Here is a 21,738-nt window from a genome sequence, read left to right as displayed (position 1 = left end):
AGAAAAAAAATCAATTTGGAATCAAAATAATTCGACCTAATTTTTGTATCCTGTTTTAGTCCCCTTGTCTCCCACACTCTTTGCATTTGGCCATTAATTGTCTATATTCACTCTAGCCCTGTTGCATTTCCATTGTGAATGATGGGAAGCAGTTGCTGGCCTGTGTTTAAAGTCCTAAAATCACTCCCCTGGGTAGCTGGACTGGAATTACTGGCCAGACATGCACTAGAAGTATAGCCAAACCTTCCCACTATCCCACCATGCAGCCCAAGCCATCCCTCCATCTCCATTCCAATTCTGAGAAAAGGGGCTCCGTCTTTGCATTTGCATTCCTAGGAGTGGGGACTGAGCTTCAGCAACTCCCATGGGGTTATTTATATATTCATTTATTTGTGCAAGTTTATATATACCTCCTTCAGGCTGATGAAAACAATCAAAGCGGTTCACAAATGGAATCACCATTCAATCCAGCTTTTGCTAATCCAGAGATGACAAAGAAAAATTTCCTGAAACACCGCACAGCAGGAGAAGTAGGTCATCCCCAACCTGTTGACATCTGAGAAAGTGAATGAATGAGAGGCTGCCGTGAAAGTGCATGGCTATCCAGCTTATAATCGAAAGACAAAAACGCCTATATTGCGACCTAAATCGGGAGATAGGCGTTTATCTCCCAAAAACGAATAACGCGGTATAATCGAAAGCCGAAGTTGGACGTTTTCAACTGCACTCCATCGTGGAAGCGTACAAAGTTGACGGGGGCGTGTCGGAGGCGTGGTGAAGGCGGGACTGGGGCGTGGTTATCACCCGAACAGAGATGGGCGCCTTTCGCCGATAATGGAAAAAAAGTATGCGTTTGTAGCTAGAATTTAGGGCATTTTTCCTGGACCCTGTTTTTTCACGAATAAGGCCCCAAAAAGTGCCCTAAATGACCAGATTACCACCAGAGGGAATCGAGGATGACCTCCCCTGACTCCCCCAGTGGTCACAAACCCCCTCCCACCACAAAATATGCCGTTTCACAACTTTTTATTTTCACCCTCAAATGTCATACCCACCTCCCTGGCAGCAGTATGCAGGTCCCTGGAGCAGTTGTTAGGGGGTGCAGTGGACTTCAGGCAGGTGGACCCAGGCCCATCCCCCCCTACCTGTTACAATTGTGCTGCTTAATGCTTAGTCGTCCAACCCCCCCAAACTCACTGTACCCACATGTAGGTGCCCCCCATCACCCCTTAGGCTATAGTAATGGTGTAGACTTGTGGGCAGTGGGTTTTGAGGGGCTCAACACACAAGGGAAGGGTGCTATGCACCTGGGAGCTCTTTTACCTTTTTGTTTGGTTTTGTAAAAGTGCCCCCTAGGGTGCCCGGTTGATGTCCTGGCATGTGAGGGGGACCAGTGCACTACGACTCCTGGCCCCTCCCACGAACAAATGCCTTGGATTTATTCGTTTTTGAGCTGGGCGCTTTCATTTTCCATTATCACTGAAAAACAAAAACGCCCAGCTCACAAATTGTCGAATAAAACATGGACGTCTATTTTTTGCGAAAATACAGTTCGGTCCGCCCCTTCACGGACCCGTTCTCGGAGATAAACGCCCATGGAGATAGACGTTTTCGTTCGATTATGCCCCTCCACGTGAACCTACTGGGGAAGACTGCTGGAAGTTGCTGAGGCCCATTTTTCTTTTTTAATTTATGGACTAATAAAATTATTTCTAGCACCCTTTGTGCAGGCTACAAGGGACTGCATGTTTAGCCCTGCCCAATCCCCCTTTGCCTCTTTTTGGTTGTCTTTCTTTCATTTTCCACCATCAACTAACATAAATCATCACACAACTACAAGCAGGGGCATAGCCAAACAACAGATTTTGGGTGGGCCTAGGCAAGAAGTAGGTGGGCATCAAGTGTTCTCCCCCCCCCCCCCCCCCCCCAACCACCACCCAAAAAATATCTCAGCTGGTGAGAAAACGCTTCTTTCCATGTTGGCAGTCTGCAGCAGGCATGCACTGAAAACTGAGCATGCACAGGTGCCGTTATCGTGGAGAGTAGCGTTTTCGTTACCATCAGGGGGAAATCTTGAGCTGGCCGAGCTTGGGATCCTCACCAGCTACCGCTAAACGTGTGCTACTGTTGGGTGGGCCTGAGCCCTAAGTGGGTGGGCCCCGGCCTATCCAGGCCCACCTGTGGTTACGCCACTGCTACAAAGTCCAGTTCAAGGAGGGGGACACTTTAGGCCAGTCCTGGTTTTCAGCTTATATCCCTGTGCATTGTGGTATTTTGTAGGCCCTGAATTTACCCATCGAAGGCAGTGAGGCATACAGCAGAGTGCATCAGGTCAGAAATCCAGGACTGGCCTAAAATGTCCCCTCTGGAACAGACGTGGAGGGGCATTTTTGATATGACGTTTTGCGCTAAATGTCCCAAATCCGAATAGGAAATATAGCCAATTTTCAAACAGCAACACGTCTATCTTTTTTTTTTTTAATGGCCACGTGCTAGCTGGTTTTGTGCTTTGTTTATCTTTTTGGTCCAGTTTTGAAAAAAAGAAAAAGTCCAAGTGCAAAACACACAAAACTAAGCCATTGGGAAGTAGGAGGAGCCAGCAATCTTAATAGACTGACCACACAGACATTCCAGGAGAGCAATGGGGCACCGCTGTGGACATCATATAAAAGCTCCCGGGTACACATCCCACTGGTACCCCCTTATCTTGTCTGCTGAGCCCTCCAAAATCCACTAAGAGCCTACTGTACCCAACTGTACACCACTACAATAGCCTTTATGGGTAAAGGGGTCACCTATATTTATTTATTTATTTATTGCACGTATCTCACATTTTCCCACCTATTTGCAGGCTCAATGTGGCTTACAAAGACCTGTTATGGCATCGCCATACCAGGGTAAAGAATACAAATGGTGTTACAGAGAAGTCAAGGAAAACAAGAGGATTTGGTCAAGTAGTTATAGAAAGATACATTCTCAATAAAGGTGGATAGGTGATGTGATAAAGTTAGTTATGGGTTCTCATGTAGCTTTGTGAGGTCTTTTCTCTACCCACAGTAGTGGCAAGACCTCCGATGTTGTACCTCTGCTCCAGTTCAACCCCATATATGGGTACAGTAGGTTTTTAGGGTGCTGACACTTTCCACCACAAGCTTAATAGTTAGAGTGAGATATGGGCCTGGGTCCTCTTCTCTACAGTGCACTGCACCAACCACTACATTACTCCAGGGACCTGCTTGCTGCTCTAATAGGACTGGCAATAACATCTGAAACTGCCGTAAAGGCTGGTAAGTACTATTTTTATTCACATCTTTGGGGGGCGGGAGGTGTTAGTGCCCACACTTACACCACATCTATAGCTGGTGTAGCTGCAGGCGTGTACATGTCAGGCACCAGGTTACCAGGTTATGCTCGTATTCTGGTGCACAGGTTCCATTACACAATAGGTTTTAATGTACAAAACCCTTAACACTGCCCCTTACCTGGCATTAATTTTGAGTGTCCCCTAGGCTTTGCACTTTTTGAAGAAGTAAAAAATCGATTCACTTCTACTCATTCTACACCACTCAGGATTTTGTAGACCTCAATCATATCCCTCCTCAGCCATCTCTTTTTCAAGCTGAGGAGCCCTAACCTCTGAAGCATTTCCTCATACGAGAGGAGTTCCATCCCCTTTATCATTTTGGTCGCTCTTCTTTGAACCTTTTCTAATTCTGCTATATCTTTTTTGAGACACAGCGACCAGAACTGAATGCAATACTCAAGGTGAGGTCAAATCATGGAATGATAGAGAGGCATTATAATATTCTCGGTCTTATTTTGCATCTCTTTCCTAATAATTCCTAGCATCCTGTTTGCTTTGTGGCCACCGTCGCACAAGATTTCAGCATATGGTCTACAAGGACACCTAGGCCTTTTTTTTTTGCATGCTGATCCCCCAAGGTGGACCCTAGCATCAGGTAAGTATGTTTGGATTATTCTTCCCAATGTGCATCACTTTGCATTTGTCCACATTTCCAAAAGTTTCACATTTTAGTGTATCTTAGCCTTAGCTCTATCATCCGAAATAAACCCAATTCATGCCTTTTCATTCCCAAACTCAGCTTAACTTAAAGTTCATAGAAGATCCAAAGGAAATGCAGTTTGAATCCCAGGAGAACCCTTCCAATGGTATAACTTATTCCAGCTATATAAATGCCAAAACCACATCCATTCTGAAAGCACTGAGAAGTTTCCGTTCTCAGCTGTACATGTAATTCAAACTAGACCACAATAAAATCCTTTGGGTCTACTTTATCTAAGGGGTTTCTCATATCTTGCTCCTAAGATCAAAATCTGTAGTTAATATAGTTCTGCATTACTACAGTGACAATGTGGGACAACTGTATAACAGGGAGCCTCCATTTTGGTGCCCCAATATAGTGTAGGGAGCTGCCTATTTCAAGCTTGTCCAACCTATGGCCCGTGGGCCAGAACCTGGCCCATCAAGTGCTTTATTCTGTCCCTCGGAAGCTTGTCAATTCTCATGGTCCTTACAGTGGGATTTCTGCTTCCCTGCCATGACTCAGCTCTCTGTAAGCATGATCCATGCAGTGCTGGAAGTTCAAGTTTTTGCCTTCTCAATGTTATAAAATGTTGCCGGCAATAGAAAAAGGCTGGACAAGTCTGGTCTATTCCATAATGGCATCTGGTTGCCCTTATAGAATACTAACATAAAAGCGCACTGGCAAGACTAAATTTAAGCATGACCATTTATACAAGGCCATTGGCTGGCATACACAGGTACACTTATGAGTGCTATGCAAAGCACAGAACTTATAATAGTCTATATGTTGCATGCATCACCCATGTCCCTAGCAGGTAAATAGCAAAAAGAGCACAAGGAGCCTTCAAGAATAGGGGTGTCTCAACTTTACTTTATTGGTCAGACCCGACACGGTTTCAGCATAAAACACCTGCGTCAGGGGTCTAGACATTAATGGTATCAAAAGCCAGGAAAATCAATCATCCAGTGTTGAAAAAAACACCCTTGTCTTTAAAAAGACAAATCTGCTGGAGACTTGAATAGATGGCGCCAAATGGAACTGCGCAAAACCAAAACTAGTTCTATAGAGAGTATCCCGCCTTCAACAGAACCACCATGCGTCGGCAGCCAAACACTTAGGAAAAGGTCATTTCAATAAACTCAATTCCTACCTTTTCATTCTCAAACTCAGCCTCACAGAGTACCACATTGTGCACTTATGCATGTAAAAGCTGCTTTTCCGTGCACTTGTGCACACCTTACGCATGCTCAGTTATAGAAGGATCTCCAGTGCCGGATGAGATCCAGGTGGCTGCTTGTTACTCAAGTCCAGCTTCATTCCAAACTCTTGACCATTCTCTAGTTAATTTGGACTCATTTTCTTTCCCATTTTATGGGATCATATTGTTCTGATTAGTTTTCCTCTCCCACACGAGAGCAAATGGCCTGAATTCATTTATTCTGAGCAGCGTCAGCAGCCCTTCACTGCATGCTTGTCTGACTTTGATGTCTTAAAATGCTCTGAGTGCCACTAAGCATTTTTATGAGCGTGTTGATTAGAGTGTTCACCTGCAGCTATCTGCCAGGAATAATTATATTTTTCATTTGAAACGAGAGCTGGGTAACCAAATGCTGAAATGCACCTCTGTTGAGGAAGTTATTTATACAAGACAGTCATCCAGTTCTGAATGTCACCTTATTATAACTTCAGAGATGGGATCCCTCCTCCCCTTGACAGATCACACCCCACACCCCCTCCCCTTTTTGCCTTTTCTTATAAATAATGAGCCAATACAACTATCCAGCTTATAATAGAAAAAGAAAAACGCCTATATTGCGACCCAAATCGGGAGATAGACGTTTATCTCACAAAAACGAATAAAGCGGTATAATCGAAAGCCGAATTTGGACGTTTTCAACTGCACTCCGTCGCGGATGCGGACAAAGTTGATGGGGGCGTGTCGAAGGCGTGGTGAAGGCGGAACTGGGGCGTGGTTATCGGGCGATCAGAGATGGGCGCCTTTCGCCGATAATGGAAGAAAAATATGCGTTTTTAGCGAGAATTTAGGGCACTTTTCCTGGACCCTGTTTTTCCACGAATAAGGCCCCAAAAAGTGCCCTAAATGACCAGATGACCACTGGAGGGAATCGGGGATGACCTCCCCTGACTCCCCCAGTGGTCACAAACCCCCTCCCACCACAAAATATGCTGTTTCACAACTTTTTATTTTCACTCTCAAATGTCATACCCACCTCCCTGGCAGCAGTATGCAGGTCACTGGAGCAGTTATTAGGGGGTGCAGTGGACTTCAGGCAGGTGGACCCAGGCCCATCCCCCCCCCACCTGTTACACTTGTGCTGGTAAATGGGAGCCCTCCAAACCGCCCCCCAAACCCACTGTACCCACATGTACATAAGTACATAAGTACATAAGTAGTGCCATACTGGGAAAGACCAAAGGTCCATCTAGCCCAGCATCCTGTCACCGACAGTGGCCAATCCAGGTCAAGGGCACCTGGCACGCTCCCCAAACGTAAAAACATTCCAGACAAGTTATACCTAAAAATGCGGAATTTTTCCAAGTCCATTTAATAGCGGTCTATGGACTTGTCCTTTAGGAATCTATCTAACCCCTTTTTAAACTCCGTCAAGCTAACCGCCCGTACCACGTTCTCCGGCAATGAATTCCAGAGTCTAATTACACGTTGGGTGAAGAAAAATTTTCTCCGATTCGTTTTAAATTTACCACACTGTAGCTTCAACTCATGCCCTCTAGTCCTAGTATTTTTGGATAGCGTGAACAGTCGCTTCACATCCACCCGATCCATTCCACTCATTATTTTATACACTTCTATCATATCTCCCCTCAGCCGTCTCTTCTCCAAGCTGAAAAGCCCTAGCCTTCTCAGCCTCTCTTTATAGGAAAGTCGTCCCATCCCCACTATCATTTTCGTCGCCCTTCGCTGTACCTTTTCCAATTCTACTATATCTTTTTTGAGATACGGAGACCAGTACTGAACACAATACTCCAGGTGCGGTCGCACCATGGAGCGATACAACGGCATTATAACATCTGCACACCTGGACTCCATACCCTTCCTAATAACACCCAACATTCTATTCGCTTTCCTAGCCGCAGCAGCACACTGAGCAGAAGGTTTCAGCGTATCATCGACGACGACACCCAGATCCCTTTCTTGATCCGTAACTCCTAACGCGGAACCTTGCAAGACGTAGCTATAATTCGGGTTCCTCTTACCCACATGCATCACTTTGCACTTGTCAACATTGAACTTCATCTGCCACTTGCACGCCCATTCTCCCAGTCTCGCAAGGTCCTCCTGTAATCGTTCACATTCCTCCTGCGACTTGACGACCCTGAATAATTTTGTGTCATCGGCGAATTTAATTACCTCACTAGTTATTCCCATCTCTAGGTCATTTATAAATACATTAAAAAGCAACGGACCCAGCACAGACCCCTGCGGGACCCCACTAACTACCCTCCTCCACTGAGAATACTGGCCACGCAATCCTACTCTCTGCTTCCTATCTTTCAACCAGTTCTTAATCCATAATAATACCCTACCTCCGATTCCATGACTCTGCAATTTCTTCAGGAGTCTTTCGTGCGGCACTTTGTCAAACGCCTTCTGAAAATCCAGATATACAATATCAACCGGCTCCCCATTGTCCACATGTTTGCTTACCCCCTCAAAAAAATGCATTAGATTGGTGAGGCAAGACTTCCCTTCACTAAATCCGTGCTGACTTTGTCTCATCAGTCCATGTTTTTGTATATGCTCTGCAATTTTATTCTTAATAATAGCCTCCACCATCTTGCCCGGCACCGACGTCAGACTCACCGGTCTATAATTTCCCGGATCTCCTCTGGAACCTTTCTTAAAAATCGGAGTAACATTGGCTACCCTCCAGTCTTCCGGTATTACACTCGATTTTAGGGACAGATTGCATATTTCTAACAGTAGCTCCGCAAGTTCATTTTTTAGTTCTATTAATACTCTGGGATGAATACCATCAGGTCCCGGTGATTTACTACTCTTCAGCTTGCTGAACTGACCCATTACATCCTCCAAGGTTACAGAGAATTTGTTTAGTTTCTCCGACTCCCCCGCTTCAAATATTCTTTCCGGCACCGGTGTCCCCCCCAAATCCTCCTCGGTGAAGACCGAAGCAAAGAATTCATTTAATTTCTCCGCTACGGCTTTGTCCTCCTTGATCGCCCCTTTAACACCATTTTCGTCCAGCGGCCCAACCGACTCTTTGGCCGGTTTCCTGCTTTTAATGTATCTAAAAAAGTTTTTACTATGTATTTTTGCTTCCAACGCTAATTTCTTCTCAAAGTCCTTTTTTGCCCTCCTTATCTCCGCTTTGCATTTGGCTTGGCATTCCTTATGATCTATCCTGTTACTTTCAGTTGGTTCTCTTCTCCACTTTCTGAAGGATTGTTTTTTGGCTCTAATGATTTCCTTTATCTTACTGTTTAGCCACGCCGGCTGACGTTTAGTCTTTTTTCCCTTTTTTCTAATACGTGGAATATATTTGTCCTGAACCTCCAGGATGGTGTTTTTAAACAGCATCCACGCCTGATGCAAGTTTTTTACTCTGCGAGCTGCTCCTTTCAGTCTTTTTTTCACCATTTTTCTCATTTTGTCGTAATCACCTTTTCTATAGTTAAACGCTAGCGTACTTGATTTCCTAGTTTCACTTCCTTCAATGCCAATATCAAAACCGATCATATTATGATCACTGTTATCAAGCGGCCCTCGTATCGTTACCCCCTGCACTAGATCATGAGCACCACTAAGGACTAAGTCTAGTATTTTTCCTTCTCTTGTCGGCTCCTGAACTAGCTGTTCCATGAAGCTGTCCTTGATTTCATCAAGAAATCTTATGTCCCTTACGTGTACAGATGTTACATTAACCCAGTCTATATGCGGGTAAATGTAGGTGCCCCCCTTCACCCCTTAGGGCTATAGTAATGGTGTAGACTTGTGGGCGGTGGGTTTTGAGGGGGATTTGGGGGGCTCAACACACAAGGGAAGGGTGCTATGCACCTGGGAGCTCTTTTACCTTTTTTTTGTTTTTGTAAAAGTGCCCCCTAGGGTGCCCGGTTGGTGTCCTGGCATGTGAGGGGGACCAGTGCACTACGACTCCTGGCCCCTCCCATGAACAAATGCCTTGGATTTATTCGTTTTTGAGCTGGGCGCTTTCATTTTCCATTATCACTGAAAAACAAAAACGCCCAGCTCACAAATTGTCGAATAAAACATGGACGTCTATTTTTTTCGAAAATACACTTCGGTCCGCCCCTTCACGGACCCGTTCTCGGAGATAAACGCCCATGGAGATAGACGTTTTTGTTCAATTATGCCCCTCCACGTGGCTTAACAAACGCTGCAGCTTCTTTATTGACAACGTTAACAATAACTTGCCCCCCAGCAGTATTTAACAGACAACAATTTTCAACCCCCCAACATCTCCCCCTCTCAGCAAAGCGGTAAGTAATTAATAGCCCCGCCTCAACCAAGGAAGGGCCCATGGTGTAGGCATGGGCCTCCATGCCTACTTTTAGCCAGGCCACCTGATTCTTTAATTATAAACCTGTAGCTGGGGTTACTGCCTGCTGCGATAAAGGCCTCAACTCCGACGCCCTAGCCAGGACTCCTGATAGCCAAAGGGAGGGAGGGTGGGAAAACCAACTCCGAGGAGACGTTCCACTTCCACTTAAATATCCCCAGCCTTCTTCCCTCCCCATCCAACTGCCTCACCAATCAGGTCCAACTCCGGTCTGGCTTACTTTTAAATTGCTTTATGGTAATCCATGCCAAAGGTGCCCACCGAAACCCACACACTTTACTATGCCTCCTCCCCTCCTCCCCATTCCAGACCCTTCCTCCCCCATCCACTGCTACAGCCTGGAGCTGCCTGCCAGTACAAAGGGCCCCATCTTTCACTTAATGGGCGCCCTGCAGACAGGCTCTCGGGTTTGGTAATTCTTGTCTGCACATGGTACCAAGAATATCAAAGAAAATATAACTTTTAGGCTATGAGATGAATGGATTAGTTTGAGCCATTTTTGTCAAGAAAATGTACAGAAGATTCCACATTTTCACATGATTCTGTTTCATTTAGCAAACATTTTGGCCTCATGGCCACCTTACATTGGATAATGCTGGGAGTGGGCAGGGAAAAAGAACCCTCAAAGATTTAAAGAGTGAGGGATCTTCCCCACATCACCGAAACATGCCTCTGAAGCAGCGTATAATTTCTGCTCTCACTGTTGCAGCTACTCTCATCACAGCAACCACTACATCTCACCACCATGGGCTGAGACCCACCACATGCCAAGTGAAAACCCGATGTATGCTGATTTTTTCCACCTCTGTCTTAAAACCTTTCAAAGGGGTCACCATGCTAAGCTGGTGTAACAAACCTGACAGAAGCAGGTGGCACCTTATCAACTAACCAATTTAATGAGGCATGAGCTTTTGGGGACCAGGGTCCTTGCATCTAACAAAGCTAACTCAGGTCCTTGAAAGCTCATTCTTTAATAAATTGCAAATTGTGCTTGAGAAACTTCAACTATGGTTGGAAAATATTTATTTGAGCTTGAATGTCAAAAAACCAGAATTGTTATTAGTGAATGCCTACCCTGGTACGGTGTTTCCTGAGTCTTTGTTTTTGTCAGGGGCACTTGCGAAAGTCTCATCTCAGGTACTCTGGAGGTACTGATTGGACTCTGTGTTTTCTTTTGGACTGCAGATTCAGCACCTGATCCGCACCTCATTTTTTAAAATTGCATCTTTTATTTATTTATTTGTTACATTTGTACCCCACATTTTCCCACCTATTTGCAGGCTCAGTGTGGCTTACATAGCGCCGTGGGGCGAAAGCCTCCTCCGGTCAATAAACAAATATAGAGCAATGTATTCCAAATGAAATAGATATGTACAGACACATTAGGAAACATAGAGAGGGAAGTTTATGTTCACTAAGTTCACTAAGTTCAAAACAAGCCCGGGTTTACTTCTGGAGTCAGGTGATTAAGTTGGATCATTAGGATATGCCTTTTCGAACAGATAATTTTAAGTAGGTTACGTTATCTTCTTCCTCCGATTGATTTTGTGAGAGTTGTGGAAGCTATGAGGCTATCTGGCACTGACTATTGCAATATTATATATCTTGGACTGTCTGCAGCCTGTACCCAATCTCTGCAAATTGTTTTGAATGATCATAGTTCAGATTATTTAAAGTGATTGGGTTGGCTGCCTGTAGTATTCCGGGTAAAATTCATGATGATTCATCGATTATTATATCATGATTCTGCTGTACATTTGAGAAATGCTATTAAGCACTATGTTCCATGAAGACAATTGCGGTCTGTGACTGGAAATCTATTTGTACCTGCTATGAATTCATTTCGTTTGGATGTTGCAAAGAGAGGATCTTTTTCCATTGCTGGACCCTTTGAACGGAAACGTTTGCCAGATGGACTGAAACATGAAAAACATCTGCTGACATTTAAGCATAAGTTAAAGCATCATTTGATGTGTCTGTTTCTTGTTTGTTTTTTTTTTGCTCCTGCTGTCTAAATAGCTTGCTGGTATTTTTGGACTTTCATTAACTTGCTGACTATGGATTTTTTGTTGTTAGATTATTTTCTTTATATGTAGCTTGTTTTTTGCCTTTTATGTGGGTTTTATGAGTGTATTTTGTACCTTGCTCTGGATAAGGGGTGGAATGGAGGGGGGGGGGGTGTGGGTAAAGCGCACAAGTAGGCATATAGATAATAAGATGCACTAAACTAAATGTGTACTTACAGATTATAGGCGCAGACATTTCCACCTGCACTAGTGCAGGTCACATGTCTGCAGCTGCAATGTAAGTGCAATTTCTGCAACTTACCCATCTCCTTGTCTTTATGACGTTGACTTTAAAATAGGTGCATGAAAACAGGAATTTTTAGTGCACAATGTAACTGATGAATTAAGGTGTGTTAAGTCAATTAGTGTATCTTAAATCAATTTAGTGCACAGTAAATATTTTAAGGCGCATTAACAAACTGAATGAGTGCAAACGAATATATATGCCTATTACAATCGAGCCTTCCCATGCTCACTGATGTATGAATTTAACTATGGTGCCTACATGCAAGTCTGCAGCCTTCTCTGAGACCTGATCTGATTATGCCACCACTATTTAAGGATACCCCAGTGCTGCCCTAGACTTGAGATGCTGCTCTGATCTTTTCCGCTCGACTTTGTTTCGAGTATGATTTAGCGCTACAGTATTAAAAAAGAGACACATCCGAGATGTTTTGAATGTAACAGATCAGAATTTACCACCATTTACCTCTGTTTATTATGTCCCAGGAAAAGAGCTGAATCAAATTCCTGAAACCCCATTAGATGTATCACTATTGCTTGAGACCTCTGACTCCGAGCAGGCAACGCCCGCAACTTTGGTTGCTACCGTTGCTTTGCTGCCGGACAAGGGTTGGATCTTCCGTCTTTTCTTTCGTAATAGAGAAAAACCCTTTTTGGGTTATAAGATATTATTATTTCCTGATGTCTCTAAGGAGACAAGAAAACGGAGGAAACAATTTTTGCTCCTGAAGTCTGGAATAATGCAGTTGGGGGGTACCTTTTTTTTAAGATACCCCTGCAAGTGTATAGTAAGACTTGATGGAAAGAAATATGTGTTCACAGAACCTATGCATGTATCTGCTCTTATAACTTCGAGTAAAAAGGACAACGCTTAAATATATAAGTAACACACCTCAATGGTACTAGCTTAATCCTGTTATTTTTTATAATTTGATTAGATTCTCCTTGTATTCCTGAATCTTGGATCTTCAGTTTATGGACTTGAGTAGCAATTATTTCCTTTAGATTGTTTAATCTTTAGTGTTATGTTATATGATACCTTTTTATGTTCTTTTCCGAACAAGATGTTTTCTTGTGTTTTTGATGAAAATGAATAAATAATAATAAAAAAAAAAAAAGAGACACATATATTTCTCCCACAATTGGATAGAATTAGTAATCAGCATACGGTGAGAAGACTCCTGACGCAGGCTTGTACGGCCGAAACACAGCTGTATCGAGTCCCTTTCTCCCTGCTATTTTTTGACCAATAAAGTTTATTTTTTAATTTTTACAACAAAAGTGTCGTCTTTTTTATGTATTTTTTATTATTATTTTTTTTATGTATTTATATTTTTAATACATATTTTATGATTATTTTTAAATTTTGATGTTTTTCTACATAATTTTGTTTTTTATTTTTTATTTTTGTTCCTGTTAGTCATCTTCGCTGTTTTGCTTTCTGTTGTTTTTCTTGCAAAGACTGGTTTCTTCTGTTTTTCTGCCCTAAAAGCACAACATAGTGGCAATGCTGTTTTGGGGCTGTAATCCCCAACCTGTGCAGGTTACTCCTATGCTTTATTCCCATTGTTTTGCCTTCTTTGCATATCCCAGACCTTTTCAAAATTTCACCATTTTTGACTCCTCCACTTCATTGGGCAGGCAATACAGGTGTCCACCATCCAAGATATATCTTGGCATTCAGGGCTGGCTCAACCATTAGGCAAGACCAGGCAATCACCTCAGCCCCGATGCTCAAAACTCCAGCCCTATCCCGAATAGCGCTGTACAGGGGCTTAGCCAGACCTCGGCGGGAGGGGGGTCCAGAGCCCAAGATGGGGGGGGGCACATTTTAGCCCACCTCCCCCAGCTGCCACCCCCCCCCGCCGCCACCACTGCAAGGTACCTTTGCTGGCGGGGGTCCCAAACCCCTGGCAGCCTTAGTCTTCTTCAGCACCAGTATCTGGCGCGTCAGAACTCACAGCACAGATCAGCGAACGTGCCGGAGACCAGCGCTGAAGAAGACTAAAGCTGGAGGGGGTAGGGACCCCCGCTAGCAAAGGTATCTTGCGGTGGCAGTTTGGAAGTGGCGGGGGAGGGTTGGCATGGGGGGGGTCAAAAGTAGAGGGGGCCAGGACTAAATCTGTGGGGGCCCATGTCCCCGTGGCCCCACCTAGCTACGCCCCTGGCGCCGTAACAATACTGTCGTAACAGTGCAAAAGAACAACATTCTAATGCTCAACGCTAATGAAATGCAAATATAGGTACACTAAAAAGTGTTGAGCATTAGAGAGTTTGGCGGGAGGATTGTGTTTTGGTGCAGGAGGATTGTACTTGGTGCATGCACAGAAGGGTTCCGTGGTATGCTTGGCTCCTGTGCACATGCGCCTGGTAAAACCCAAACATGAAGCACACATGGAGGGGCATAATCGAACGGAAACATCTATCTCCATGGGCGTTTATCTCCAAGAACGGGTCCGTGAAGGGGCGGACCGAACCGTATTTTCGAAAAACATGGACGTTTATCTTTTTTTGAGCTGGGCATTTTTGTTTTTCAGCGATAATGGAAACCGAAAGCGCCCAGCTCAAAAACAATTAACTCCAAGACATTTATTCGTGGGAGGGGCCAGGATTCGTAGTGCACTGGTCCCCCTCACATGCCAGGACACCAACCGGGCACCCTAGGGGGCACTTTTACAAAAACAAAAAAAAAGGTAAAACAGCTCCCAGGTACATAGCACCCTTCCCTTGGGTGTTGAGCCCCCCAAATCCCCCTCAAAACCCACTGCCCACAAGTCTACACCATTACTATAGCCCCAAGGGGTGTAGGGGGGCACCTACATGTGGGTACAGTGGGTTTGGGGGGCGGTTTGGAGGGCTCCCATTTACCAGCACAAGTGTAACAGTTGGGGGGGGATGGGCCTGGGTCCACCTGCCTGAAGTCCACTGCACCCCCTAATAACTGCTCCAGTGACCTGCATACTGCTGCCAGGGAGGTGGGTATGACATTTGAGGGTGAAAATAAAAAGTTGTGAAACGGCATATTTTGTGGTGGGAGGGGGTTTGTGACCACTGGGGGAGTCAGGGGAGGTCATCCCCGATTCCCTCCAGTGGTCATCTGGTCCTTTAGGGCATTTTTAGGGCCTTATTCGTGGAAAAACAGGGTCCAGGAAAAGTGCCCTAAATTCTCGCTAAAAACGCATATTTTTTTCCCATTTTGGCGAAAGGCGCCCATCTCTGATCGGCCGATAACCACGCCCCAGTTCCGCCTTCACCACGCCTTCGACATGCCCCCATCAACTTTGTCCGCATTCGCGACGGAGTGCAGTTGAAAACGTCCAAATTCGGCTTTCGATTATACCGCTTTATTCGTTTTTGTGAGATAAACGTCTATCTCCCGATTTGGGTCACAATATAGGTATTTTTCTATTTCGATTATAAGCAGGATTGGCATCTGTTTTCTGTGGCCTAAATATAAATGTTTTTAAAAAGCAAATTTTAGCTTGGATGCTTAAATTAGATGCAGGAAACAGACATGAATGTGTGTTTTCACTTTGAGTGTTTTTAATTTTTTTTTTCAGCATGAATGCTTTAAATGTAAACACAGGAAACAGACGCCATGTGCTTTCGCATGGGTCTGCTTTTTTTCGCGACCAGCGCTTATGGGCTTGCACGGGCTTCCTTCTGCTTCGAAAAGCAATCAAAACTGGCAGATTTTGCAGAAGGAATCATAAGAGAAGCATGAGGATAATGTAAAGCCTGCTCTGACCTGGCGTTATTTTATGGAGCGGTAAGGCAGTTTTGTTTCGGGCGCTCTTTTTGGGAGGAATACAAAATGACCTCATTTACATGAGCTTGACTACATTTGCATGCTACTTGCATTGTTCATCTGCATGCTCATTTGTTCCCACACTCCGGGCGTCTGAACATTCTGCGCAAGTAAATGTAGGCATTAGTATGGCGCTAATGGCCCTGTAACGCCCACGTTTACTTTTGAGTATTGGGGCCCTAGAGCAGCTGCAGTCAAAGGCAGACAACCAGACAAACTCAAAAAAACAATAGGAAGTACTTTTATCAATAGAGAAGTGGGCAGTTTTCAAATGGCTCATTTAGCTAGATTATTCTGGGTGGAGCGGGGTGGGGGGTGATTGTGATTGTTGTGGTGGGGAGGGTCAAGGGACATAAAGGTTCATGGGAGGGGGCACAAAGCTGAAGATTTGCATAGGGTGCCTAATATCCATCGACCCTGTTCAATTTTCTCCTGAGCCTTAGTACTTTATATTCCAGGGGTGGACTGGGCCCCTAGGCATTGAGGGTGGTCTGGGCCCCTTGCCCGCTGCCTGACACCCCCCTATTGCCATGCTGCTGCCCCCCTACCGCCACAGCTGATGCTCCCGTTGCCCCGGTCCTACCTGAAGGGCCCTGGTGATCTAGTGATCTCTGCGGTGGGGGGGGGGGGGGGGGGGGAGCATGTTCTTTCCTGCCCACTGCACTGCCGCTATTCCCCCACCTGCTGGCGCTGCTGTGTTTTCAAAATGGCAACTGAGACGTCCCGCAGTAGTCTCGCCACACTTCTGCAGGGAGTCTCGGCAACCATTTTTAAAGTACAGCACTGCCAGGCAGGGGGAATAGCGGCAGCACAATGGGCAGGAAAGAACATGTCCCCCCATCCCCCCCCCCCCACAGAGGCCACTAGATCACCAGCAACTTGCCTTTAAAGGTAGGAAAGGGAGGGCTGTAGTATGCAGCGGGCATCCAGGCAGAGCCTCTGGGCTGTTAGGCACTGCCCGGTTGCCCGAATGGTCATATTTTGACCACTAGTCCTACAGTTTTCTTTCTTTTGAAAAAGTTTATTTCCTATACATTTATATCTTTCAAATAGTAAAGGGCTCAATTTAATTATTACTAGCCGTTAAGCCCGTTAAAACGGGTGAGTATTGGTATTTTCTATTTTGATGTCTAACTCCGTCCCTCCCAGCTCCAAGGCCCCATTTCCTCCCCCCTCCCCTCCCAGCTGCAAGGCCCCCCGCCCTCCCTCCTTCCCTGCCAGCTCCAAGGCCCTCTGTCCCTCCCTCCCAGCTCCAAGGCCCCACTCCCCTCCCCTCCCAGTTCCAAGGCCCCATTCCCTCCCAGCTCCAAGGGCCCCCCTCCGTCCCTCCCTCTCAGCCAGCTCCAAGGCCCCCCTATGTCAATCCCTCCCAGCTCCAAGGCCCCCCTCCTTCTGACCTCCCGTCCAGCATCCTCCCTCCTTCCCTGCCAGCTCCAAGGCCCTCTGTCCCTCCCTCCCAGCTCCAAGGTCCCCCTCCGTCCCAGCTCCAAGGCTCCCCTCCGTCCATCCCTCCCAGCTCCAAGGCCCCCCTCCTTCTGAGACCTCCCATGTCCAGCATTTCTCCTGCCCTCCCCTCCCCCGAGGTCACCGCCGCCGCCGCCCCCCCTCCACCCTCCTCTCCATTAAACGTACAGCACCTCACCTCCGAAACCGCAGCAGGCAAATCGCCTCCCATTGGCCTTCCTTCCCTGCTTGTGTCCTGCCCTCGTGTGACGTAATGTCGGCGAAGCCGGGACACAGGCAGGGAAGGAAGGCCGACGGGAGCTGATCTGCCTGCTGCGGATTCGGCGTTGTAAGTTCGATGGAGAAGAGAGGGCCCGGCCCGGGTGGAGGGGGGCCAGCGGCGACCTCGGGGGGGGGGGGGCGGCGGTGGCAACCCCGGGGTGGAGCGGTAGTGGTGACCTCTGGGGGGGGGGAGCAATAGCGACCTTAGCAGTTCCCTCCCTCCCCTTCCGTGTGGTGCACTCCTCAGCGCAGTTTCCCTCTCTGTTCCGTCATCACATCTTGATGCGGGGGCGGGACAGAGAGGGAAATCTCTACTGCGCATTTGCAGGTGAGTCGGTCACTTGTCATTTATATGTTTGATTATTATTATTTGTTGCATTTGTACCCCACATTTTCCCACCTATTTGCAGGCTCAATGTGGCTTATGTAGTACCATGAGGTGTTAGCAGCCTCTGGTGATGAAACAAATACAGAGTGATCAGTGGCGTCGCGAGGGCAACTGACACCCGGGGCGGGTCGCCGCTGCGCACCCCCCCCCCTCGGGTGCAGCGCGGCGCACCCTCCCCCCTCCGGAGTGCAACCCCCCCCCCCCCGAGAACATACCTGGAAGGCGGTGAGGGGCGGGTGGGAGAGCCAATCCGCCGAGTGCACGCCGCTGGGGGGTGTCGGCGTCTCGCTGGTTCCCTGCTCTTTCTGCCCCGGAACAGGAAGTAACCTGTTCCGGGGCAGAGAGAGCAAGGAACCAACGAGGTGCCAACACCCCCCAGCGGCATGCACCCGGGGCGCACCGCCCCACCGCCTCCCCCTTCCTACGCCACTGAGAGTGATGTTGTTACAGAACATTGGAGAATCAAGAGAAGAAGAGTAATATATTGTTCATTGCAGGTTATGGCTTCGTTGTGTTGCTGAGTTCAGTTACTTAAGTTGGATCAGTAGGGTATGCCTTTTCGAACAGATCGGTCTTTAGTGATTTCCGGAAGTTGAGGTGATCCTGCGTTGTCTTTCTGGCTTTTGGTAATGCGTTCCATAATTGCGTGCTTATATAGGAGAAGCTGGATCCGTAAATTGATTTGTACTTGAGTCCCTTGCAGCTAGGGTCGTGAAGATTTAGGTATGTTCGTGATGTTCTAATTGTGTTTCTGGTTGGCAGGTCTATGAGATCAGCCATATAACTCGGGGCATCGCCATAGATAATCTTGTGGACCAGGGTGCAGATTTTGAAAGTAATGCGTTAATAACAGGACACCTACGTAAGATATTAAAAAATGCACCTCTTCAAGCCTGTTTTGCAAAGGCAGCACAGATACCTACATGCTTTTACTGTATAAAACGGGCTCATGTGATAGATCCCCAGTAGCACACAAACGCTCTCATACAAATATTCACCAGTTCCTATGTAGTGTAAACGTGTGTGTACTTGAATGTTTTATGTTTAAATCATTTTTATTAATCACATTGCTTAACAATAACAGTACAACACATTACAAAGCCGTTTAATAATGAAGAGCAATGCTTTTGTCAAAATTGTCAGACCTCATACTCCCCCAACTACCCCAACCCAACCCGCCCAACCTTACCCCCCAACCCCCCCCCCCCCCCCCCCCCCCACACACACACACACTCAAATTTGAATGTTTTATAAAATGGAGGAGTGGCCTAGTGGTTAGGGTGGTGGACTTTGGTCCTGGGGAACTGAGGAACTGAGTTTGATTCCCACTTCAGGCACAGGCAGCTCCTTGTGACTCTGGGCAAGTCACTTAACCCTCCACTGCCCCATGTAAGCCGCATTGAGCCTGCCATGAGTTGGAAAGCGCAGGGTACAAATGTAACAAAAATAAAATAGATACTATTGGAGATTCTACATGGAATGTTGCTACTATTGGAGATTCTACATGGAATGTTGCTATTCCACTAGCAACATTCCATGTAGAAGGCTGCGCAGGCTTCTGTTTCTGTGAGTCGACTCACAGAAGCAGAAGCCTGCACGGCCACATTGGTGATCTGCAAGGGCCGACTTCTACATGGAATGTTGCTAGTGGAATAGCAACATTCCATGTAGAATCTCATATAGTGGCAACAGTGGAGGAGTGGCCTAGTGGTTAGGGTGGTGGACTTTGGTCCTGGGGAACTGAGGAACTGAGTTCCATTCCCACTTCAGGCCAGGGGCGTATCTGCGTGGGGCCACAGGGGCCTGGGCCCCCGCAGATTTCGCCCTGGACCCCCCTACCACAGACCTTCTCCACCTCCCCCTCCCTCCCGCCCGCCCGCCACCAACCCGTCGCCGATCTTTGCTGGCGGGGGACCCCAAGCCCCCGCCAGCCGAAGTCCTCTCTTCCGTGCAGGATGCAAGTTTCAATGCTTCCTGTTCTTCTGAGTCTGATGTCCTGCACGTACAACGTGCAGAACGTCAGACTCAGAATTTGGAATTCAGTCTGACGTCCTGCGCGTTGTACGTGCAGGACGTCAGACTCAGAAGAACAGGAAGCGTTGAAACTTGCAGCGGCGCAGCCTGCATGGAAGAGAGGACCTCGGCTGGCGGGGGGTTGGGGTCCCCCGCCAGCAAAGTTAAGTGACAGCAGCGGGGGAGGGTGTCATTGGTGGCGAGGGGGGGGTCCGGAAATGGCGGGGGGGGGGATTGGTGGCACCGGGGGGGGGGCTAAAATGTGCCCCCTCCCTCTGGCTCTGGCCCCCCCTACCGCCCGAGTCCAGATACGCCCCTGCTTCAGGCACAGGCAGCTCCTTGTGACTCTGGGCAAGTCAGTTAACCCTCCATTGCCCCATGTAAGCCGCATTGAGCCTGCCATGAGTGGGAAAGCGCAGGGTACAAATGTAAATCCCAGCTTCCCTGGGTCTCAGCCCACTGCTCTAAGCACTAGGCTGCTCCTTCTCCACTCAGAAAAATCCCCCCCCCCCCCTCTAAGATGTCTCCATCAAATCCCCTATCTCCTCTTTTTATCTGGGGTATATGTATTTAGGACCTTCAGTCCCATCTCATATGGCTTTTAGTGCAGTCACATCACTGTTTTGCCTACCTTTCTCTGGACTTCCTCATGCTTTTCTTGATCATTTCTGAGCTTTAATACAATTTCAAGTGATGCTTTTGTTGTGGTTCAGGCCACTAACAGTGATAGATGAAATGGTAGAGCTGGGAAGATGTTCTTTCATGCCGTACAGATATTTAAAGAAGCGATAATTTCACATATCTATACCTCAGTTTTCCCACATTTTTGTTCCGAACGTGTACCCATGGCCTTCTGTTTTCCAAAATATAAGCATTCCTACGTCAATTAGCAAAACAATTAGTGTCTCCACTGGTTCCTTTTCAATGCCTGATGTTTCTCTATTGCTTGTGCTGTGCAATCACGTTGCCTGCAGTGCACTGTAGGGGTTTGAGGTGCTTGAAATGGAAGCGGCTGCACTCCCATATCTATCCCATTACTTCACTGTTTTTGTCAGAGTATCAGAGAAAAATCGAAATACATGACCTAAAACAGAGAATAATGAGCTTTTGTTTGAATAGTTTAGTACTTGCTTGTAATGCTGATTTATTCTTTTTATTGTGTCTTTCAGGGGCTTAGCCAGATGGCCAATTTTGGGTGGGCCTGAGCCCAAGGTGAGTGGGCATGGAATTCATCCTCCCTAGTCCCCCTCAGGTTTGCTCCTCTCTACACCCCTCCCTGCCCACGAACCCCAAATATTAAATACTTGAGCTGGCGGGGATCCCCAAACCCTGCCAGTTGAAGATTTCCTCCTCCTCGAGCAGCCAGCACTCTTCCTAACGGCAGCCAGCAGCACTTGCCTTAAACTGATGTGGCTGCTGGCAGGCCGTGCATGCTCAGTGCTTTTGCATGTGCGAAAACTGAGCATGTGCAGGAGGGTTGGTCTCAGCGTCAGCTCAAGGCAAGTGCTGCTGGCTGATGTGTGGAAGAGCGAGGGCTGGCCAAGGAGAGAAAATCTTCAGCTGGCAAGGCCACAGCAAGAGTGTCATAATTTTGGGTGGGCCTGAGTCCAAAGTGGGTGGCAGGCCCACCTGTGGTTACGCCACTGGTGTCTTTGTGATTATTTTGTATGTAATTCAATTTTAATTATGTGTGTGTGTTTTGTAAGCCACTTAGATTTGGAGATAGTGCAGGATAAAAGATTTTATAAATAAATGCATCTAACTTATAGTAATATGTTAAAATAACATAGATGAACTAGTAACACTGTAATAAATGAAAACCCAAAACTGTTACATAATTCTAACTACAAACAATAGTGTATATTAACTG

The sequence above is a fragment of the Microcaecilia unicolor genome, chromosome 6 (genome assembly GCF_901765095.1).
Source record: "Microcaecilia unicolor chromosome 6, aMicUni1.1, whole genome shotgun sequence".
In the NCBI taxonomy this organism is placed as follows: Eukaryota; Metazoa; Chordata; class Amphibia; order Gymnophiona; family Siphonopidae; genus Microcaecilia; species Microcaecilia unicolor.
The sequence above is the reverse complement of the archived record's forward strand: the minus strand, read 5'-3'. Positions refer to the sequence as shown.